At 42.9% G+C, this 22,829-nt stretch overlaps 1 protein-coding gene across 1 annotated transcript in view; it reads left to right on the forward strand.

The window, feature by feature from the left end:
- Positions 1-13,252: 13,252 nt before the first annotated feature.
- The window catches only part of LOC126475332 (neurotactin), a 347,318-nt gene continuing 337,741 nt past the window's right edge, over positions 13,253-22,829 (forward strand). Inside the window, exon 1 of the mRNA XM_050103122.1 lies at positions 13,253-13,355. The gene's annotated coding sequence lies outside the window, so the exon portion shown is untranslated. The remainder of the gene's footprint in view (positions 13,356-22,829) is intronic.

The raw sequence follows: 22,829 nt of genomic DNA on the forward strand, positions 1-22,829 counted from the left end.
ATCCATCACGAATGGAAAACAATGATTTGAGTAAACCGTACATATATATTTGCGTGGAACCCGAATACGCATTAAAAATTGCGAGGGGGGTTTCCATTTGAAAATGCAAAGTTGACCCCACCCACGCACGTGGGGTCCTTAATAAACTACTGGCCATTAAAATTGCTACACCAAGAAGAAATGCAGATGATAAACGGGTATTCATTGGAAAAATATATTATACTAGAACTGACATGTCATTACATTTTCACGCAATTTGGGTACATAGATCCTGAGAAATCAGCACCCGGAACAACCATCTCTGGCCGTAATAACGGCCTTGACACGCCTGAGCATTGAGTCAAACAGAGCTTGGATGGAGTGTACAGGTACAGCTACCACGCAGCTTCAACACGATACCACAGTTCATCAAGAGTAGTGACTGGCGTATTGTGATGAGCCAGTTGCTCGGCTAACACTGACCAGACGTATACCATCGCAGACGCTCCTGTCTGTGATGCAGCGTCGAGGGTAACCGCAGCCATGGTCTCCAAGCTGATTGTACATACTGCTGCAAACGTCGTCGAACTGTTCGTGCAGATGGTTGTTGTCTTGCAAACGTCCCCACCTGTTGACTCAGGGATCGAGACGTGGCTGCGCGATCCGTTACAGCCATGCGGATAAGATGCCTGTCATCTCGACTGCTAGTGATACGGGGCTGTTGGAATCCATCACAGCGTTCCGTAATACCCTCCTGAACCCACCGATTCCATATTCTGCTAACAGTCATTGGATCTCGACCAACGCGGGCAACAACGTCGCGATATGATAAACCGCAATCGGGATAGGCTACAATCTGACCTTTATCAAAGTCGGAAACGTGATGGTACGCATTTCTCCTCCTTACACGAGGCATCACAATAACGTTTCACCAGGCAACGCCGGTCAACTGCTGTTTGAGTAGGAGAAATCGGTTGGAAACTTTCCTCGTGTCAGAACATTGCAGGTGTCGCCACCGGCGCCAACCTTGTGTGAATGCTCTGAAAAGCTAATCATTTGCATATCACAACGTCTTCTTCCTGTCGGTTAAATTTCGCGTCTGTAGCACGTCATCTTCGTGGTGTAGCAATTTTAATGACCAGTAGTGTAACATGTTACATTTTGTTATGTTTTTTCTCTTGTTTGTCAAGTTAGGATCAACTTCTGTAGCAGAAATTTCGTGATGTGAAATTATCGTTCGGTGATACTTAGCGATTTCCAGCGTTGTTAGCCCTCTTGTGTGGTCCTGGTGATGTGTTCATTAGTATCCATGCTCCAATTAGCCGATTTCCGGCGTTCTTTCAGCCACATTTGTTTCAACACATCGCTTACATCATTTGAACTTTATGTTTTGTGTTCAGCATGTGTGTGTGTTTACGGTGTGTGGTGTTGCCAACTGTCATTGTGTGTTTGTCTTTCGTCTTTTGTTTGTTTTGTGTGTGTGGTTTGATATTTTTCATTTGTGTTCGTGTGTATGCGTGTGTGTGTGTGTGTGTGTATGTGTATGTGTGTGTGTGTGTGTGTATTTTCTTATGTGTAAATGTGTCGTCCTTTGTGAGAGTTCGATATTTTTTAAATTTTTTGTTATTAAATGGATATTTGCGCGTGTGTGTACTTTGTTGTGTGTAAATGTGTCCTTTGTGGGAGCTCGATTTTTATTTTTTTACGTTGGAAATCGTAAATAAAACCGAACGATAATTCCACATCACGAAGCTTGGACTACAAAATTTGATTCTAATCTCACAAACATGAGCAAAAACCGCTTATGTAAATAAACAAACTATCTTCAATTAGTGGCATAGGGGGAACATACCTCCATAGACAATGTTAATTTCGAGTTTCAGTACATCATAAACGGCAATTTCACTTATAAATCTTCTCGAAGCTCTGCTCTATCAGTGTTACAGAAAGCTCTCAGCGAGTCGTATACTAGGAACTCGTCAATCGTTGCTGAAAGCAGCGGGCTGGTACAGCGGCGGTCGCGGTGGAACAATTTAGCGGCGCGACTGTTGGCTGAGTCAGCCTTCAGAATGATTTATCGACGCTGTCTGCGGCAGACCGACCGTGTCTGGTAGAACACGCAGCAGAAGCGCGGTTCAGGGAAACGCCTCTGTCTACAAAGAGAAATGCGTACTCACCATCCACAGTTTCAAGAATGTTCACGAAAGATGGCGGTCGAGCTCAGGCTTGTTATGCACATCTACATCACGCATTCGTCGACAGCCAATGAGCGTTCAGAGGTGTCCTCAGCGCTCTGCTTTGAATGTTGTAGCCAATGCAAGCATTAAATGTGACCGTAGCGAGTTATATAGTGAATTTTTCTTCCATTTATTGTGATTTGTCGCGGTTGATGGTGGTGGTAAGCGGCAAATTCTACACAAGCATGCGAGAGACATAATTTGCAGCATACTCGCTTTCTTCAAGCGCAGAGCACGTGTATGCGCTTACCACAATTGTCGCTTGGAACCGGCGACAATGCAAGCAAGCACTGTCCCTGTCTCACAAGGGGACCTCTCACAAGGGGAACCTACATACGATAAATCACTGATTTTGATGCGCTTCAAATATGTTAGAGAGGCACCTACCCTGAATGCCTGGCTATCCAGTTTTTTAGTGACGGGCCTTGGTTTTTGAGAAAATCGATTTTGGAGTTCAATTCGTGTTCTTTATACCTGCAACAATACACATAATTCGGGCAAGTCAGCATAGCGCAGCGGTAAAGAATCTCAGCTACCGCGCTGGAGGTACCGCGTTCGAATCCTGCTTGTGTCCTTTTTTTTTCTTAAAATTCGACGGAGTTTTTCAATTTTATTTCAAAGAATATCAACAAACAGTGTAAGGTGTGTGAAATTATAAAGATATATTCAGTTATTACATTTTTCAAATATTCATTACGTTTGTGCTTGGCATTATATTCTCCCAATTCATCTTCTTCGTTGAAATCTATCAATGCATCATCAATAATGATCTGTCTTTCGGCCAAGAGATCCTGTATTGCGATACATATCTCATCGCCAATTGCAACGAAATTGGCAGAGATCACGCTATGGCGTGTTGGTGTATTCGTTACGACATACAAATCGCGGTGTAGATTTTCGGCGTATTTAATGGCATTTGTGATTTCGCCGGAATGGACAGTGTCTTGAAAGGAGGATATAGGATGAACATCAACAAAAGCAAAACGAGGATAATGGAATGTAGTCGAATTAAGTCGGGTGATGCTGAGGGAATTAGATTAGGAAATGAGACACTTAAAGTAGTAAAGTAGCAAAATAACTGATGATGGTCGAAGTAGAGAAGATATAAAATTTAGACTGGCAATGGCAAGGAAAGCGTTTCTGAAGAAGAGAAATTTGTTAACATCGAGTATTGATTTAAGTGTCAGGAAGTCGTTTCTGAAACTATTTGTCTGGAGTGTAGCCATGTATGGAAGTGAAACATGGACGATAAATAGTTTAGACAAGAAGAGAATAGAAGCTTTCGAAATGTGGCGCTACAGAAGAATGCTGAAGATTAGATGGGTAGATCACATAACTAACGAGGAGGTATTGAATAGGATTGGGGAGAAGAGGAGTTTGTGGCACAACTTGACTAGGAGAAGGGATCGGTTGGTAGAACATGTTCTGAGGCATCAAGGGATCACCAATTTAGTTTTGGAGGGCAGCATCGAGGGTAAAAATCGTAGAGGGAGACCAGGAGATAAATACACTAAGCAGATTCAGAAGGATGTAGGCTGCAGTAGGTACTGGGAGATGAAGAGGCTTGAACAGGATAGAGTAGCATGGAGAGCTGCATCAAACCAGTCTCAGGACTGAAGACCACAACAACAACAACAACAACAACAACAACGATTTCGCCTTTTGATTCTTCGTTCAACTCCTCTACTTGTGGATCTTCTTTCGGCTGCACTACTGTAAAAACACTTGGTTCTTCCATTTCACAGAATTTCTCTAACACACGGCACTAGAGACACTTTGCGAGCAATTGACGCTGTAGTTAGATGCGAACGTAAAGGAATGCAACTGGCATCCTCATTGGCCTAGGAGCTGGGGTTCCCGTTACGGCTAACGGTATTTACGGGAGAAGGGACGATAATTGGCAGAGATAGATTTCAGGTAATACAAGAATCGACCGTTGTACGAACATTTGGAAGTCCAACTGCGAACCACAAACTGAATGAATATTTGAAAAAACTAATAACTGAATATATGTTTATAATTTCGCACCCCTTACACTGTATGTTGATATTCTCTGAAATAAAATTGAAAAATTCGGTCGATTTTGAAAAAAAAAAGTACAAAAGTAGAATTCGAATACGGTACCTCCAGCGCGGTAGCCGTGAACCTTTACCGCTGCGCTACACTGACTTGCTCGGAATATGTGTAATGTTACCTATATAAACAACACGCAATGAACTTCAAAATCGATTTTCTCAAAAATCAAGACCCGTCGCTCAAAAACCGGATAGCCAGGCACTCAGGGTAAGTGCCTCTACAACATATTTGAAGCGCATCAAAATCCGTGATTTACAGTACGGAGGGTCCCCTTGTCAGTCTGCGCGAACCGCCATTGTTCGTCGACCGGACTATAGTTTCTCCTACCCTAAACCCACCCCTCACCTTCCCTTTGGAGTCGACGCTTCCTTTAGAAAGTGTACGGTAGGTACTGGACAGCGCTATGACTCGGACGTTAAGCAGTAGCGTAACAGAGGGTGAATACAGAATGTCGTCCCATTCACCGGTTGAAGCAACCAAACGTATTTGAAAATAATACGGAGTACTTTTTCATTTTTAATGTTATTTTTTTAATACTGTTAAGACTGGCCATTAAATTACACAGTTGTCGTATTAATTCTAGTGTGCAGTAGCAAAAAAAAAAAAAAAAAAAAAAAAAAAATTAGATAAATATAAATTGCGTTTTTGGCGTTTCTACCAAAATCATTTCTATTTCATATTGGCAACTAAATAAATGGTGTTTAACGTGTGACGCCAGCGCTGTCTTCGTCGTTATGTGAGAACCAGTACCACCTAGGCAGGCCAGGCTACGATCACCACATTAATAGTACTGTGTCAGTGGCGTTCCATCAGGTTTATCACTTAGCATTTCCGAGCGTGTTATGAACACGTGAGTCACAGTGAAACTCAGTCATTTACTGTTTTGAAGAGCCTCTGGAGGAAAACTTGGTATCTATGTTCGATGACAGGATGACTGAGTCTCCGCGATGGACCATAAAGTAACATCTGTACCAACCTGAACACATTGTGGTAGTTGAGGTTAACGGGTACGCAGGGTGAGCCAAATGTGTACCGTTTCCCTTAAACAGCACTGAACTGTGTTTGGTAGCTTCGCGGCCTCCCCACCACTTCCGGGGAAATGCAACCTGTCGAAATTTATGTATGCTGATCGGTCAAGCACTTTACTTCGGGAATGCCTAGTAACTCTCCTCATCTTACTGGCGTAGTTTGGTATTAGATAACTGCTTGATTCATTTGACCATCTACCGAGTTCCACCCTGTTTCTGTTAGAGAGGTTACTCAGCACATTGTTTCACGGTCATATCTACTGCTTGAACTTATCTGAATTTTACGTGCAAGCCATGGCTTAGAATCAAAACCTTTGTCGGTGATGAGATGTATGTAGTCACGTGTGTCTACAGATCAATGTATTTAGCCTCTCATGAGTAGTTTTTTTACTACATTAAATGTGCATTTACCCACGAATCTCTCAGTGATATTTTTCACAATATTTGCGTAATTTTAACACGTTAAGCAGTGGCTTCGATCTTGGTCGTTTATCTGTAGTCATACCACGTGGCACCACAATTAGTCTAAATTGATTCTGAGCTGATTAAATGAAGATTATCACCTTCGTTGACAGAATTTAGTTATATCCCGCTCCTTATCTTATGAGAGTTTTATGCGAGTTAATGTGTTCCTGTCCAATGTTGAACATAGCCGAGCAGATCAAATGTTGCCAATTGTCCTTTATCTTTCATATAGCAATAATGGTGCGTTTTATACTGTAGCGTGTGAGATTACAGGCATAATGAATACCAACATACATAAAGAATTTCTTGACATTTTTCACCTATAAGCTTAAATTCTCTTTTTTTTATCGCCACAAAATCTGCTCCCACTCCAGTGAGTTTTGTAACAGCTCAGTACCGAAAGGATCTTAGTCCTGATTTCTGATAGCTCCTGTGAATTATTCTTTTCATCCTTGTTCTACACCAAAGCTGCATACGGGACACAAAAAATATCTGTAATAGCAATCTGATGTGAGTGACCCTATTTTATTAACTGCATTGAGGGACTGTTTGATTAAGACTGAATCGTTACTCCTGTTAACAGCGTGTTCACGTGTTGAAGACATTTCTGTCTACCGATTATAAAGATTCATTGCAACCAGATATTTTTTTATTTTTATGTTTTTTTCTCCCTTCTCTGCATTTAACAGTGGAATTCCCATTTCACTCTTAAGATTACCACCCTTGTTTGTAATTTCACTGAACATTCTTTTGACTTTGCTTTATGCTGAGACAGTTCTTCCCACACTCATTTCATTTTCTATATCTTCACATTTTTCCTGCAGCCATTTCGCTTTAGTTTCCCTGGACTTAGCGTTTATTTCATTTCTAACTGACTTGTGTTTCTATATTCCTGAAAGCAGTAAGCAAAATTCGTTCTGCGTCAATTTTGATATCAAATTGATATGCAAAGTAATTAAATAGTGACAGCTGATTGATTTATGACCTTAACCAATTGTTCTGCATTGTTCATGTAACTGCTCCCCCTCCCCTTAACCTATTTCCCTGTTAATTGCTTTATGATCGACCAGGGATAATCCATCCCTCTGAGAAACCCCACTCCTCCACTCCCCTGAGAAATCCTCAATCCCCCTCCCCCTCCCTGATACAAGCACGATTTTGATACCAAATTGACTAATTCATTAAACTGATCAATTAATCCCCCTCTCCCCCTCCTCGAAAATCCCCAGATCTCCTCTCCCTTCCCCACTACCTCTCGGCCGGAGTGGCCGAGCGGTTCTAGGCGCTACAGTCTGGAACCGCGCGACCGCGACGGTCGCAGGTTCGAATCCTGCCTCAGGCATGGATGTGTGTGATGTCCTTAGGTTAGTTAGGTTTAAGTAGTTCTAAGTTCTAGGGGACTGATGACCTCAGCAGTTAAGTCCCATAGTGCTCAAAGCCATTTGAACCATTTTGAACCACTACCTCTCCCTTCCACCACCAGGAAATTGGTGGGCAAAGGACTCAGTCTGTGCTGGAGAGGAAGGATCTCATGATACGAAATTGAAGTCAATGTCAATTACATGGCAGAGGATATAATGTTCATTTATAAAATGTAATTTTGATGGGTTGTATCTCCTTATTTGGCAGGAGAAAACATCCAGCAACTACATGTCCTTATTATGTAGTTACACTGCTGCAGATAGGAGGTATTTAATATGCCAGGAAGTCTCATGTAAAGGCTTGTTTAGGAACAATAAGTCCTTATAGAGTGTATTAAGTAAGAATATGTTCGTCTCTTGTGAAGAACATATGTCAAAGAAAGAATTGTAAATGCATGAGATAGTTAGCCGGCCGGAGTGGCCGTGCGGTTCTAGGCGCTACAGTCTGGAACCGAGCAACCGCTACGGTCGCAGGTTCGAATCCTGCCTCGGGCATGGATGTGTGTGATGTCCTTAGGTTAGTTAGGTTTAATTAGTTCTAAGTTCTAGGCGACTGATTACCTCAGTTAAGTCGCATAGTGCTCAGAGCCATTTGAACCATGAGATAGATAATCATGCTTAATCATAAGGGTAATACACAAAGTAACGCATTTAACGGTGGAGAAAACTGTATACCACGCGTATTTCATAACAGTTATAGGATATGAAATAACTTTTTGGGGTGCTGAAAAGACAAACCTCGTTCGAATCTTTTTTTTTTTTTAAAAAAAAAAATCTGAGCAATGACAGGAACCAATAGTAGTCATTCATGTAGACCACTATTCGAAAGCCTGGACTTCATGACAATCCCTCCCATCTTCATATATGAAATACTTCTCTTTGAACAGAAAAACTCGCATCTGTTTGAAGGAAATACATTCATACATACCTATGAAACTAGACATAAATTGAAATACATGCTACCTTGTCACCGACTCACATTACAAGAAAATACTCCATATTACATGGCTCTGAAGACCAGAAATAAGATAAGGTCAATATATGGGGAATCCACATTGGAGACCATTGGCACATACTTAAAAAGCGAATGTTATTATAGTCTAGAAGAATTTCTAAATGAATAAAAAGCAAATTTTATAGTTTAGAAGAATTTATAAATAGGAATAGAAAGTAAGGATACAAGTACGAATGGTATACTTTCGAAGCCATATAGATACAAAGTATACACGTTCACTGTCATTCATGTTTATATATACAATTATAGTTTGGATGGCAGTTTGTATTCCGTTCAGTACATCCATACTTCATATAGGTATGTGAAGTCTATGGTAATGATTCGATGAGTTACAAAAGATTTAAAATATAATGTTGTATTTTCATTATAATAACCAATGTATGTATTACGTATTTCCTGTAGTATATAAAATACTGTAACAACTTAGGTTGAAGACTGACGACTCACTAATGTTCTCAATCAAATGATTGTACAAAAACATGTTATGCGACAAACTATCTTATCTTATCTAACTAACGACTATTGTAAAACTTTTCGGTTTGGAATAAATGGGATTTGCAAGCTAGCTATGTTCCTTATAAAGATTTTGTCTTACCTTTATCAATTGTGAAACAAAACATTAAATAATGCCAGGATCTAACAGTTATAGTGTCAAAATTACGTGGTTAAGTTAAACGTTGCAGTTTCTGTTGGTAGCGCCGAGCTGCGATTACGCCAGCATATCCCCTCACACGACTGTACCCACCGCAATGACCAATCTTGTCACTTAGATTTTTGTTCATCAGTTTTACCAACTGCTTTTGAAGAACGTTGACGCGAAGAAATAGCACACTAGTTGCGTTAAAAATTGTTTTTTAACGTAGCTGGCCTGCTGTTTCTTCTCATCGGATATCTTGTTATTACATTCATACCGCCACCGCCAATACAATAGGACTTCTTCTCGTGCCATCTATACTGCTTCACACAGTCAAAGAGGAAGGCCGGAAGTGGTGAAAGCTCAAAAAGTAGTATGACTCCTTCAAACATCCTGAAAGTAAAATCATGTTCTATTACAATCTCAAAAGAACAACTTGAAATATTGATCGAAAATTGCGAAAAAAATGTAAACAAACCGAAAAAAGTTTCGCTTCATCTCGATTCCGGGATCTGTACAGAAAATTGTAATAGAGATCAATATAAACACCATTTTACCCTTTTTATTGATCAAACCACACATTGCATGATGTACCACCATACAGTGAGACCTTCAGAAATGGTTGTCCAGATTGCTGCACACACCTGTACCTCTAATATCCAGTAGCACGTCCTCTTGCATTGATTCGTCATGGCATACTATCCACAAGTTCATCGAGGCACTGTTGGTCCAGATTGTCTCACTCCTCAATGGCGATTCCGCGTAGATCCCTCAGAGTGGTTGGTGGGTCACGTCGTCCATAAACAGCCCAATTCAATCTATCCCAGGCGTGTTCGAGGGGGTTCATGTCTTGAGAATATGCTGGCCACTAGTCGAGCGATGCCGTTATCATGAAGGAAGTCATTCACAAGATGTGCACGATGGGGACGCGAATTGCCGTCCATGAAGGCGAATTCCTCGTCAATATACTGCCGATTGGTTTTACTGTCGGTAGGAGGATGGCATTCACGTATCGTACAGCCGTTACGGCGCCTTCCATCACCACCAGCGGCGTACATCGGCCCCACATAATGCCACCCCAAAACAGCAGGTAATCTCCACCTAGCTGCACCCGCTGGACAGTGTGTCTAAGGTTTTCAGCCCGACCGGGTTGGCTCCAGACACGTCTCCGAAGATTGTCTGGTTGAAGGCATATGCGACACTCATCGGTGAAGAGAATGAGATGCCAATCCTGAGCACTCCAGTCAGCATGTTGATGGGCCCATCTATATCGCGCTGCACGGTGTCGTGGTTGCAAAGATGGACCTCGCCATGGACGCCGGGAGTTAAGTTACGCATCATGGAGCCTATTGCGCACAGATTGGTAGTAAGACGACATTCTGTGGCTGCACGAAAAGCATTATTCAACATGGTGGATATGCTGTCAGCTTTCCTCCGAACCATAATCCGTAGGTAGCGGTCATTCGCTGCAGTAGTAGCCCTAGGGCGGCCTGAGCGAGGCATGTCATCGACAGCTCCTGTCTCTCTGTATCTCCTTCATGTTCGAACAACATCGCTTTTCTTCACTCCGAGACGCCTGGACATTTCCCTTGTTGAGAGCCCTTCCTGGCACAAAGTGACAATGCGGACGCGTTCGAACCGCCGTATTGACCGTCTTACCCTAGTTGAACTACAGACAACACGAGCCGTGTACCTCCTTCCTGGTCGAATGACTGAAACTAATCGGCTGTCGGACCCCCTCTGTCTAATAGGCACTGCTCATGCATTGTTGTTTACATCTTTGGACGAGTCTAGTGACATCTTGAACGTCAAAGGGACTGTGTCTGTGATACAATATACTGTACATAGTCAACGTCTGTCTTCAGGAGTCCTGGTGATGCAAATACTTTTTTGATATGTGTATTTCGGCGTGTTCGTCAATCGACCTGACTGTAATTCGTTAATAACGTTTCCAATGATATTAGCAACTCTGTCCTATATGTTGACCGGTTCGGTCTTTCAATTTCCTTAACAGCTCATTATTCTTCACAGTGGCTAATAAGATTATCCTGCTAAGGCTTTAAATTTACGAGAATTTTGGAAACAGTTCCATTTATACTGATTTCGTCCATATCACCGCCCCCTCTTCCTTTCCGAAGAAATACCTGGGCGTCGTCTGTTACTGAGACAACCAGCGATATTAGCACATGGAAGTAATCAGTCATGAGTGCAATTCTGTAACTCATATTTCCGAGATAATGTCACGTCAGTGTAAAAAATTATGGCACTTTCTCACTTTTGAAAACTGTAGATCACTTAAAGAGCATGAAATATCTTTCAAAATTGATTGTGGGTGATAATACTGCCTCCGATTCCGAAAGTCACTTCACTGTAAATCATCACTTTCGAAGATAGTCCACTTCCCTTTTTCTCAGGCTCACTCAATTAATGATTAGTTTTCTGCCCAATGACATTACCTGGGTAAGATTTAACACAACGAACATCTGGCACAAACAATCTTGCAACAAATAAATTCTCGATAATGGTTTTAAATGTCCGTTAATAACATCTTCTGTTCAGTTTTTACTCGTTCGTCATAATACATTTATATCGTCAATGTAATAACAGAAACTCTGGTTGGTCACACGTAGTGAGTGCTACTTAATGCTGTGAGGATAACCAGGCAACAACTGACACTTGGATTAAAAGTTATGCAACACTTTTTCTTTCTACAATACAATTTTTTTCTTTAATAATAATCAACGGCCGCTGGCCGAACGACGAAGTCTCCCAGTTTAGCATGGCCGCCGGCTTAGTGCGTATGGTGACCAGCTTTCAACGACGCCTTACCTTGTTGCATGAAGTCCGTCACCGCTGCACCAGCGTCAACAAAACCATGTAACAGAAGGAAACAACAGCGCACAGTGCACACTATTTCTAATGTGAAACTATACATATTACAAATATACTCATTTTTGATATTATATCCTGATACAGATTAGTTACGTTTCCTGTGATATGGATATTACATACATTGTACATCAAGAGGTCTTACCACAAACAATGCATCGAACCGCGTCGCTGAAAGGAGATAGTGCTGGCCAAGGATGTAGTATATTCACCCATGAATATCAGCATAGCCTGAACACGATTTTGAGCAGTAATTTTCCCTATACGGCTTATTAAAATAGACGTTTCCTTCAAATACATTAACTGTAATTCGATATCTTGAAAAACTTATTGATTTCGAACGATAATCGCTATCGAAAATTAATTCAAAGTTAGTGATAGTTCATAAAGAATCTAGTCCTTAATTTTTCGTCAATAAACGGAAACCTACATTCTAGCTTGGCCGTGCTTGTCTTGAAGGCCATTCTTGTGTAGAGCTGTCAAACTGCAGCCACAGATGAAAACATCGAGACGGTGTGCAAAATGGCATATTACGATTGGTAATTAAAGGTGTAAGAAATACGTGATGCCGTGATCATTTCAAACAATCAAAGTTTTTTTTTTTACATTTTGTATGAAGCATTGATCACGAAAAAGCTTTTTGCAAGACGGCTGTAGCAATTGTTAAATAGCGACCAAACCCAAAGGCGTAAACATATTTCTCAGCAATGTTAAGGTCGTTTCAAAATGTATCCAACTGATTTTGTGCAATGATTTGTTACTATGAATGAGATGAAGGCCCACCATTTCACGCGAGAAACAAAACAACAAACGAAACCTTAGATGGAAAGCGATTTCCTGCACCAAAACAAGCGAAGTCAATTTCATGTACTGTGTACGTTCCGCCCAGTAGTTTTTTGGTAAGCAGTACGAATCATTTTCATTGTGTTTCAGGACCTCGTGTGTATTAGTGAATAACAGGTAATTCTTGTGGGCCAACCGAATGGAACAACGGAAGCTTGGAGTGCAAAACCAAAAGCGCTTATTTCTTCTGGACATTGCATTTCCCTAAACGTTTTGACTCTCATGAAGAGATTGAGGCTGCTGTGGATAAGTATCCTCCAGGCTTCCCAGAATCGCCTATCATTGATGGTACTGAATCAGTGTACTGAGGTGAATTTGACTTTTTCGAAAAATGAATGTATTTGTTACCAAAAAAGTTAAATCTTTTACTGTGCCCGAGAGATTTTCACCTTGTTGCGTGTGGCTCCTCGACAGGAAATGAATGCCTCTCTTAAAGAAACGTTAACCGTCCCTCACGGTGAAAGCTTTGGAATAATTGTTCTACCTCTTGCGTAATGACTTCTCTTTTACCGTTACGAGCGTCAGCTCGCCTCTCTTAGGACGCCACAGTAGTTCTCGCCCTCGCGCCTGCTGGACGTTGACCTCTGGCACACGCTTATCTCCTCCGGCGAGGAGACCACCAGAGAGTGGTATTTGTTGGTGTGTCATTCTCAGTCCACCGCTCTTCCAGAGACTACATTTCGTCGGCTGCCAAGAGGAAACTCATAGGTACCTCTGACAGCGACGGGAAAGTCTCGCGTGGCGTTAGGGGAACTTCGTCATTCAGAGGTAACTAAATCGTTTTACGATGCGTGGTTATTTTGTACACTTCCATGAGCACTACGTTCCGAAATTTCTTAGAAATGTATTGGCTTGCAAACGATCTAAGCGAGACATATGTCACGCTTTTCAACGTTCGTGTGAATAATGCGACTGGTTCAACATCTGAGCTCAAATAATAAATGTCCACTATTTTTACGAAGATCAGTTGGTAAATGGGTTAAACTCGAATAAACAAGGGAACTGTTTAATAAGTAAATCCTTTCTTAACATAACGTACCTGTGCACTGTTTTACATTAACAGAAATCCGTAAGTACAGTACCATTTGAGATGCAGGCGAAGAAATCTCTTATTATGGAAACACCATCAACTAAATGTCCACACGAAAACTGGAAGTTTATAAGCTTCGAGTAAGTGAAGTTTGCGTCCTAGAGAAACGTAGCTCCAAGGAAAATGTTCAGAAAATTTCTATTAGAAAATTCACGGAGTCTTATTTGCCTCATCACCAAAATATCAACAAGCGTTAGTAAAACAGCAGTGACACACTTATAGCAAGACGTGGCAGTCATGTCCGTTGAGTTACCCTGCGAATTTTTCCGGTGGTTTTACAGTAGCATATATATATACTGCCGGGAAAAATGCAATAGTCTCAATGACAAGGTCATTTTATTCACGAGGAATATACGATAACAACTTCAGACCACATGGAGCACGCATGTCACAGTACAGGGTGCCCAAACAGTCACACTAATACACAGTGTATCAAATGTGTGTACGTTTCAAAGTTTTTGTAGAGACAACTACAAATACGTCAGGCAGTTTCGATTTAAACCCTCCCCGTTGCCACTTACTTGGCAGAACCCAAGCAGAAACGTCGATCATTCATACTTCATAATGATAAACAGCCCTATTCGAAGGAAAAAGGAAACTACTATACTAACTCCGACAGAGTTGAATAAAAGTATACCTGACCTGTCTTCACTTGGAGAAGCCTGAATACTTTTCTTTAAAATAAACCATCTGCTCTCGGACAAATGTGCCAACAAATACTACCAGAAATTGTAATTAGACGTAATACACTTTAAAAAAACTAAAAATTTGTTTAGAATGACCTGGCAACATGTATCCCACAAAATAAATACACTCCTGGAAATTGAAATAAGAACACCGTGAATTCATTGTCCCAGGAAGGGGAAACTTTATTGACACATTCCTGGGGTCAGATACACCATATGATCACACTGACAGAACCACAGGCACATAGACACAGGCAACAGAGCATGCACAATGTCGGCACTAGTACAGTGTATATCCACCTTTCGCAGCAATGCAGGCTGCTATTCTCCCATGGAGACGATCGTAGAGATGCTGGATGTAGTCCTGTGGAACGGCTTGCCATGCCATTTCCACCTGGCGCCTCAGTTGGACCAGCGTTCAAGCTGGACGTGCAGACCGCGTGAGACGACGCTTCATCCAGTCCCAAACATGCTCAATGGGGGACAGATCCGGAGATCTTGCTGGCCAGGATAGTTGACGTACACCTTCTAGAGCACGTTGGGTGGCACGGGATACATGCGGACGTGCATTGTCCTGTTGGAACAGCAAGTTCCCTTGCCGGTCTAGGAATGGTAGAACGATGGGTTCGATGACGGTTTGGATGTACCGTGCACTATTCAGTGTCCCCTCGACGATCACCAGTGGTGTACGGCCAGTGTAGGAGATCGCTCCCCACAACATGATGCCGGGTGTTGGCCCTGTGTGCCTCGGTCGTATGCAGTCCTGATTGTGGCGCTCACCTGCACGGCGCCAAACACGCATACAACCATCATTGGCACCAAGGCAGAAGCGACTCTCATCGCTGAAGACGACACGTCTCCATTCGTCCCTCCATTCACGCCTGTGTCGACACCACTGGAGGCGGGCTGCACGATGTTGGGGCGTGAGCGGAAGACGGCCTAACGGTGTGCGGGACCGTAGCCCAGCTTCATGGAGACGGTTGCGAATGGTCCTCGCCGATACCCCAGGAGCAATAGTGTCCCTAATTTGCTGGGAAGTGGCGGTGCGGTCCCCTACGGCACTGCGTAGGATCCTACGGTCTTGGCGTGCATCCGTGCGTCGCTGCGGTCCGGTCCCAGGTCGTCGGGCACGTGCACCTTCCGCCGACCACTGGCGACAACATCGATGTACTGTGGAGACCTCACGCCCCACGTGTTAAGCAATTCGGCGGTACGTCCACCCGGCCTCTCGCATGCCCACTATACGCCCTCGCTCAAAGTCCGTCAACTGCACATACGGTTCACGTCCATGCTGTCGCGGCATGCTACCAGTGTTAAAGACTGCGATGGAGCTCCGTATGCCACGGCAAACTGGCTGACACTGACGGCGACGGTGCACAAATGCTGCGCAGCTAGCGCCATTCGACGGCCAACACCGCGGTTCCTGGTGTGTCCGCTGTGCCGTGCGTGTGATCATTGCTTGTACAGCCCTCTCGCAGTGTCCGGAGCAAGTATGGTGGGTCTGACATACCGGTGTCAATGTGTTCTTTTTTCCATTTCCAGGAGTGTACTTTTCTTAACGAAAAGTTGTTTTACACTTCGCTTAAGAACAGGCTGACAATAATTGAACTACATTTAAAAAAACGTAAATCAGTTACAAACTACGGCGTACACACACTTTACTCAACATGTAAACGTCACTACAGATATTCGAATTTACGTTATATTTTCGTTATGCCTGCCATCATTGGCGATGATGTGGCGCAGACGAATAGCGAAATTCTGCATGACCCGCTGAAGTGTCGGAAAATCGATGCTGTCGATGGCCTCTTGAATGGCTGTTTTCAGCTCAGCAGTGGTTTTCGGGTTATTTCTGCATACCTTGTCTTTAATATAGCCCCACAAAAACAGTCGCAAGTGTTCAGATCCGGAGAACATGGCGGCCAATCGAGGCCCACACTAGTGGCCTCTGGGTACCCCAGAGCCAGAATGCGGCCCCAAAGTACTCCTCCCGGACACCAGATACCCTCCTGCTTCAGTGGAGTCGAGCTCCGTCTTGCATGAACCACATCTCGTCGAAATCATCTTCCAAAACCTTCACGTAGCGTTCGGTTGTCACTGTGTCATCACAGATTATCCCGTGACTGGACACTGCACACCACACGGTCACCCACTGAGGGAGATGAGACTACTCGATCCCGAAATGAGAATTCTCAGTCCCCCAAATGCGCCAATTTTGCTTACTGACGAACCCATCCAAATGAAAGTGGACTTCGCCGCTAAACCATGAATCCTTGCGCACACAAATTCCAATCATGCCCCGCGGTCAACCGTGCAGTTTGAACGTCCTAACGCAAACTGTTCAGAAGTTATGACGATGTTATTTCATATAGTCCAATAATTTTCACCTTGTATGTGCTCAAATTAACATCGACTGCAAGACACCTTTTCAGTTGCCGTTGGAGACATAGATGAACAGACAAAAATACATTGGATGATATGTCGTTGCGCCCCTCACGCCGGAGGTTCGAGTCCTCCCTCGGGCGTGGGTGTGTGTGTTGTTCTTAGCATAAAGTTAGTTTATGTAGTGTGTAAGTCTAGGGACCGATGACCTCAGGAGTTTGGTTCCTTAGGAATTCACACACATTTGAACAGATGCCGTTGCATGCTGTGGCGATTCGACAGCGCATATCGTCTGGTGTAGTTGGGGCTTCACATAGAAAGAAATCAAGAGGAGTCGAATCAAAAGACCTTGCCGGCCATTCTACTGCAGCATTTCGCCCTATCTACCGGTCACCCTCGCGTTTAAACCACATACACTGTCGCTTATCCAGTAGCATAACTTCTAGAAAAACGAATAGCATGTTCTCAAGAAAGTGTGCATATGTATTTCCATTTAACATGCCTGGGACGAAGTAAGATCCCACAATGTAATATCCTACGATGCCACATCACAGGTGCACGCTGCACTGTCGTTGCTGTGCCTGACGAACAAAGTGTGCATTTTCAGCAGCCTAGTAGTGTAAGTTGCTAAATTTACATTACAGTGGCTCGTAAATGTCTCTTCATCGCAAAGAGTAAACATAGTGACAAACTGCCTGTTGGCTTCTGTCCCGGGCTCTTCGGCTGACGTTTATTTCATGATTTTTCTGACGTTTCGCCAGCACGAGTGGCTGGCATTTTCAAAGTTTCACCCTCCACTGCTGGTGATGGACTGGAGTCGAGCTCGCGGCCGCAGATGACATGTACCTGGCGCGCCAGGTAAGGTAGTGTAGCTCAAAATGACCACCATCTACAGCAATACTTCGTCGACAGCTTAGAACACAGTGACATACCTATTGTTTCGAATGGAACTAGATCACAGGCTTGCTCAGTTAGCCGTATGTGAGCACACACCCGCGGTATAGGCGTTGCATGTTTGATTAACAGCCGGCACGGTAGCTCAGCGTGTTCGGTCAGAGAGCCGGTTGACCTCTGTAACAAAAAAAACTGAGTGGAAGGATCAACAAACGAACTCGAACGGATGTCATGTGACGACCAAACACAACGACAAAAAAAAAAAAAAAATCGAACCCCGCCACCCGCCACCGCTTAAATTTTGAATAAAAACCATCAGCAGTAGCGGCCGAAAGACTTCAGGGGCTCTTCCAACGGCCTAGTCAAAGAGATCGGCGGAGCGGACATAGATTTGGGGCATTCTCGTGCCCTTAGTGTGAGAAACTGTAACTAAAAGCTGAATAACCAGCAATGGTCAATGGCATGAGCGTGCAGAAGGCAATGGAAACCACCACATTAAAGACACATAGTATCTGGTCTGTAATTGAAAAAGTGTCATGATGATCTCACCTTTGGCAAAAGATTCCGGACTAGTCTCCCATTCGCATCTCAGGGAGGGGACTGCCAAGGGGGAGGTGATCATGAGAAAAAAGTTGAATAACCAACGAAAGGATAACGTTCTAGGAGTCTGGGAGTGGAATGTCAAAAGTTTTAATGTGGTAGGAAAGCTAGAAAATCAGAAAAGGAAAACACTAATGTTCAATCTGGATTTGATTGGCGTCAGTGAAGTGAAATGGAAAGAAGGCAAGAATTTCTGCTCAGATAAGTACAGGATAATATCAGCAGCACCATAAAATGGTATAACGGGTGCAGGATTCGTTATGAATAGGAAGGTAGGGCAGAGGGTGTGTTACTGTCAACAGTGCAGTAACAACCGCGACAGCAATCCAACACTGACAACGATACTGCAGGTATACATGCCGACGTCGCAAGCGGCAGGTGAAGAGATATAGAAAGTGTTAGACGATATTAAACAGATTATTTAGTTCGTAAAGGAAAATGAAAATCTAAGAGTTATGGGGGATAGGAATGCGGTTGGAGGGGATGGAGCAGAAGAAAGAGTTACTGGACAGTATGGGCTTGGTACTACGAATGTGAGAGGAGAAAGACTAATTGCGTTTTGCAATAAATTTCAGCTAGTAACAGCGAATACTCCGTTCAAGAATCACAATAAAAGGAGGTGTACTTGGATAAAGCCAGAAGACAGGAGAAGATTTCATTTAGATTACATCATGGATAGCCTGAGATTCTGAAATCAGATAATGGATTGCAATGAATATCCAGGAGCAGGTATGGGCTCAGTTTAGTAGTGATGAAGATCAGGCTGAAGTTTAAGAGGAAAAATCAGTGCACAAACAAGTGGGATACGGGAATACTATCGAATGAAGAGAAACGATTGAAGTCCTCTAAGGGTATAGATACTGCGATAAGGAATAGCTCAATAGACAGTTCAGTTGAGCAGGAGTGGACATCTCTAAAAAGTGCTATCACAGAAGTTAAAAAGAAAAGCGTAGGTACAGGAAAGGTAACTGCGAAGAAACTAAGGGTAATAGAAGAAGTACCTCAGTTGATGGATGAGGGTCGAAGTACAAAAATGTTCAGATAAATTCAGGAATAAAGAAATGGCTGCAGGAAAAAAGTGAATAAATCGAAAAAATAATGATTGTCGATAGACTGACTTAGCGTTTATAAAAGTCAAAACAACCTTCCCTGAAATTGAAAGAAGCGGTGGTAACATTAAGAGTGCAATAAGAATTCCATCGTTCAATGCAGAGGAAGGAGCAGAGAGTTGGAAAGAGTACATTGAAGACATCTATGAGGGGAAGACTTGTCTGATGATGCGACGGAAGAAGAAACAGGAGTCGATGTGGAAGAGGAACGGTATCTAGTGCTAGAATCAGAATTGAAAAGAGCTTTGGAAGACTAAGATCAAACAGGGCAGAAGGGGTAGACAATATTCTATCACAATTTCTAAAGTCACTAGAGGAAGTGGCAAGAAAACGACTGTTCACGGAGGTTTGTATAATGTATGAGTCAGGCGATATACATCTGACTTTTGGAAAAAATGTTGTCCACTTAGTACCGAAGATTTCAAGAGCCGATAATTGCGAGAATTATAGCGCAATCACCCTAACAGCTCATGATCAAAGTTTCTCACAAGAATAATATATAGAAGAATGGAAAAGAAACTGAGGCCGTTTTAGATGACAATCAGTTTCACTTTAGTGTAGGTACAGGCACCAGAGAGGCGTTTCTGACGTTGCGGTTGACAGTGGAAGCAAGACTAAAAAAACTAAACAAGTTCATAACGGGTGTGTGGAATGTGAGGATGAATTTGAATTTTGTGCCGTTTTGCCATATGACGGTTGCATCCGTGGTTTTTTTCATGTTTGTTATCTGCGATCCTTCCCATTAGTATAGCCTGATAGCTTTTGTGTGGTGGGATTGTTGTTTGATGTTTATTTTCGTCATTGGGCAGTTGAGAACTGAGCAACGTATCCAAGCGATAAAAAGCTACTACGAAACTACTGAAAATCCCAAGGTAACCGTTCGTCAATTGTGTGTGACACTCGGATGTAATGCTGCTCCAACCGAATCACCAGTACGGGAGTTGATCCGGAAGTTTCAGGCCACTGGTCCTGTTTCAGACATTAAGAAAGCAGGACGACCCGACCGCGTTCAGTTCGAACACAAAAAAAAATTACCATCGTGCGTGAGAATGTGACCGTAAGTCCCAGGAAATAGGTTCGTCGACTAGCTCAGCAACTGAATTTATCACCAAGTTCACTGCGTGCAATCCTTTCAAAAGATCTGAAAATGCACGCGTTCAAGATTCAGCTTACACAAGAATCGATTTGCTGAATAGGTCTTGGTCCAACAAGCGGAGAAGAGTAATTTTCTGAGGTGTGGCGCACTTCCACTTCAGTGGGTACGTCAAGAAGCAGAACTTCAGAATTTGGGGTAACGAAAATCCGCAAGTGGCTATGGGGGATGAGATGAACCCACAACGAGCGACTGTGTCATGTGGATTCTGGGCAGGAAGAGTGGTCGGCCCGCACTTTTTTGAAAATGACGAGGCAGCTGCCGTCACTGAATCGCGAACGTTACGTAAACATGCTTTCTGATTGGTTTTTCCATCTTATTGATGAAAATGACGATTTTTGGTTTCAACAAGATGGTGCGACATGTCACACATTTCGTGAAACGATTGCCCTGCTGAATGAAAAGTTTCCTCAAAAAATTATCTTTTTGCGCGATAACCTGCCAGATCATGCGATCTTACGCCTTGTGACTTCTTTTTGTGGACTTTTGTGAAATCAAAAGTGTACGTGAACAGACAAAAAAATACACCAATTGAAGGATGAAATTAAACGGATTATTAACGGCACCCCACCAGATGTGAGCGCGTCATCGAGAACTTCATCGAAAGCATTACTCGATGTCGCGCGGCCTTGGGTGGTCATATAGAGGATATAATTTTTCTTTCACAAGTGGGAGACGTTACTTCCTGTGTTTCTAAGAAAATTACATTTTCAACAAATTTTTGCATGTTATATAGCACATTAATATTCGTCCCTACTTCCCGGACACCCTCTAGAATTTGTCGACCTGGAAAAAAATGTTCAACAATATCAAATGGTACATGATATTCGAAATAGGTTGTACAAGACACTCGAAAAGACGAGTGATATACAACACGAGGGAACAATAAGAGTGGAAGACTAAGAAGGAAGCGCTCGGATTAAGAAAGGTGTACGGCAAGTGAGCCATGGTGGTTTTAATTCTGGCGGTATGGCACTCCGCTGACGCCGCTGTCTACGTGAGTTGCCGATATTGATCTGATGCAAGGAGTGTGTTGGTGGTTTGGCAGGTCGTGGGACATGCAGTTGGCTGGAGAGCACGTGGTTGGCAAGTTGTTGCTTCTTGGGGCCTCCGCTTGTCCGGTACGGGTCTCGAGAAGCCTCAAGTGGTTAAATCGTTCGGAGGCAAGCGTGGCCGGCTCGTTCAGGAATTGATAGCGGCGACTTGAGGCAAGAGCAGCCGATGTCGAGTGCAACCTGGTCGGCACGTTCCCGACCTGCTCTACAAGCTTAAATTTTATGGCACCTCGAAGACCTCCTATACGGATTGGAGACAAAAACACCGGTCTTGAGCCGCATTGATTTTAATGATCACGAGAGTTTGTAAGTAGGCTGTTTAGGTTTTTATGTTGGTAACGCCACGTAGCCCTCTGTATGAAAATCACTGGCTCTGCTGTGTGCAGTCTGTGGCTGATTTGCACTGTTGGAACATTGTTATTGTAGTATTGGGCAGTTGGATGTGAACAGCGCGTTGCGTTGGCAGTTGGAGGTGAGCCGCCAGCAGTGGTGGATGTGGGGAGAGAGATGGCGGAGTTTTGAGAGCGGATGATCTGGACGTGTGTCCATCAGAGACAGTAAATTTGTAAAATTGGATATTGAACACTATTAAGGTAAATACATTGTTTGTTCTCTATCAAAATCTTTCATTTGCTAACTATGCCTATCAGTAGTTAGTCCCTTCAGTAGTTAGAATCTTTTATTTAGCTGGCAGTAGTGGCGCTCGCTGTATTGCAGTAGTTGGAGTAACGAAGATTTTTGTGAGGTAAGTGATTCATGAAAGGTATAGCTTATTGTTAGTCAGGGCCATTCTTTTATAGAGATTATTGAAAGTCAGATTGCGTTGCGTTAAAAATATTGTGTGTCAGTTTAGTGTTGATGAGTATAGGTAAAGAGCGAAATGTCTGAGTACGTTCAGTTCTGCTCTGCTGTTTGAAAATCAAGTAATGTAAGAGGTTTATCAGCACAGAAATTCACTAATTTCTCAAAGGGGATGTTTCAAGTTTGAAGCTCTTGAGTGATGGGCCAGGGACTCGCAGGCTATTTTTTTATCCCTGACATAGTGAATTCACTGTAGTCTACCTCAGTCTTTGAATCATTTTTCTAAGGATCAATAAATTAATGGTTAATTTTAAAGAATATTATCATTTTCTGTCCTACAGCTATTTAATGACGCGACATTTTTTTCTCTTAATAAATATCATCTCTTGGTTCTACACGACTGAACTGTGTACTCGCTGAGTCGCGTTGCGGTGTACAACAGGTGTCGTCACTAAAAATATTTTTGATTAAA

Source organism: Schistocerca serialis, chromosome 4 (genome assembly GCF_023864345.2).
Source record: "Schistocerca serialis cubense isolate TAMUIC-IGC-003099 chromosome 4, iqSchSeri2.2, whole genome shotgun sequence".
Classification (NCBI taxonomy): domain Eukaryota; kingdom Metazoa; phylum Arthropoda; class Insecta; order Orthoptera; family Acrididae; genus Schistocerca; species Schistocerca serialis.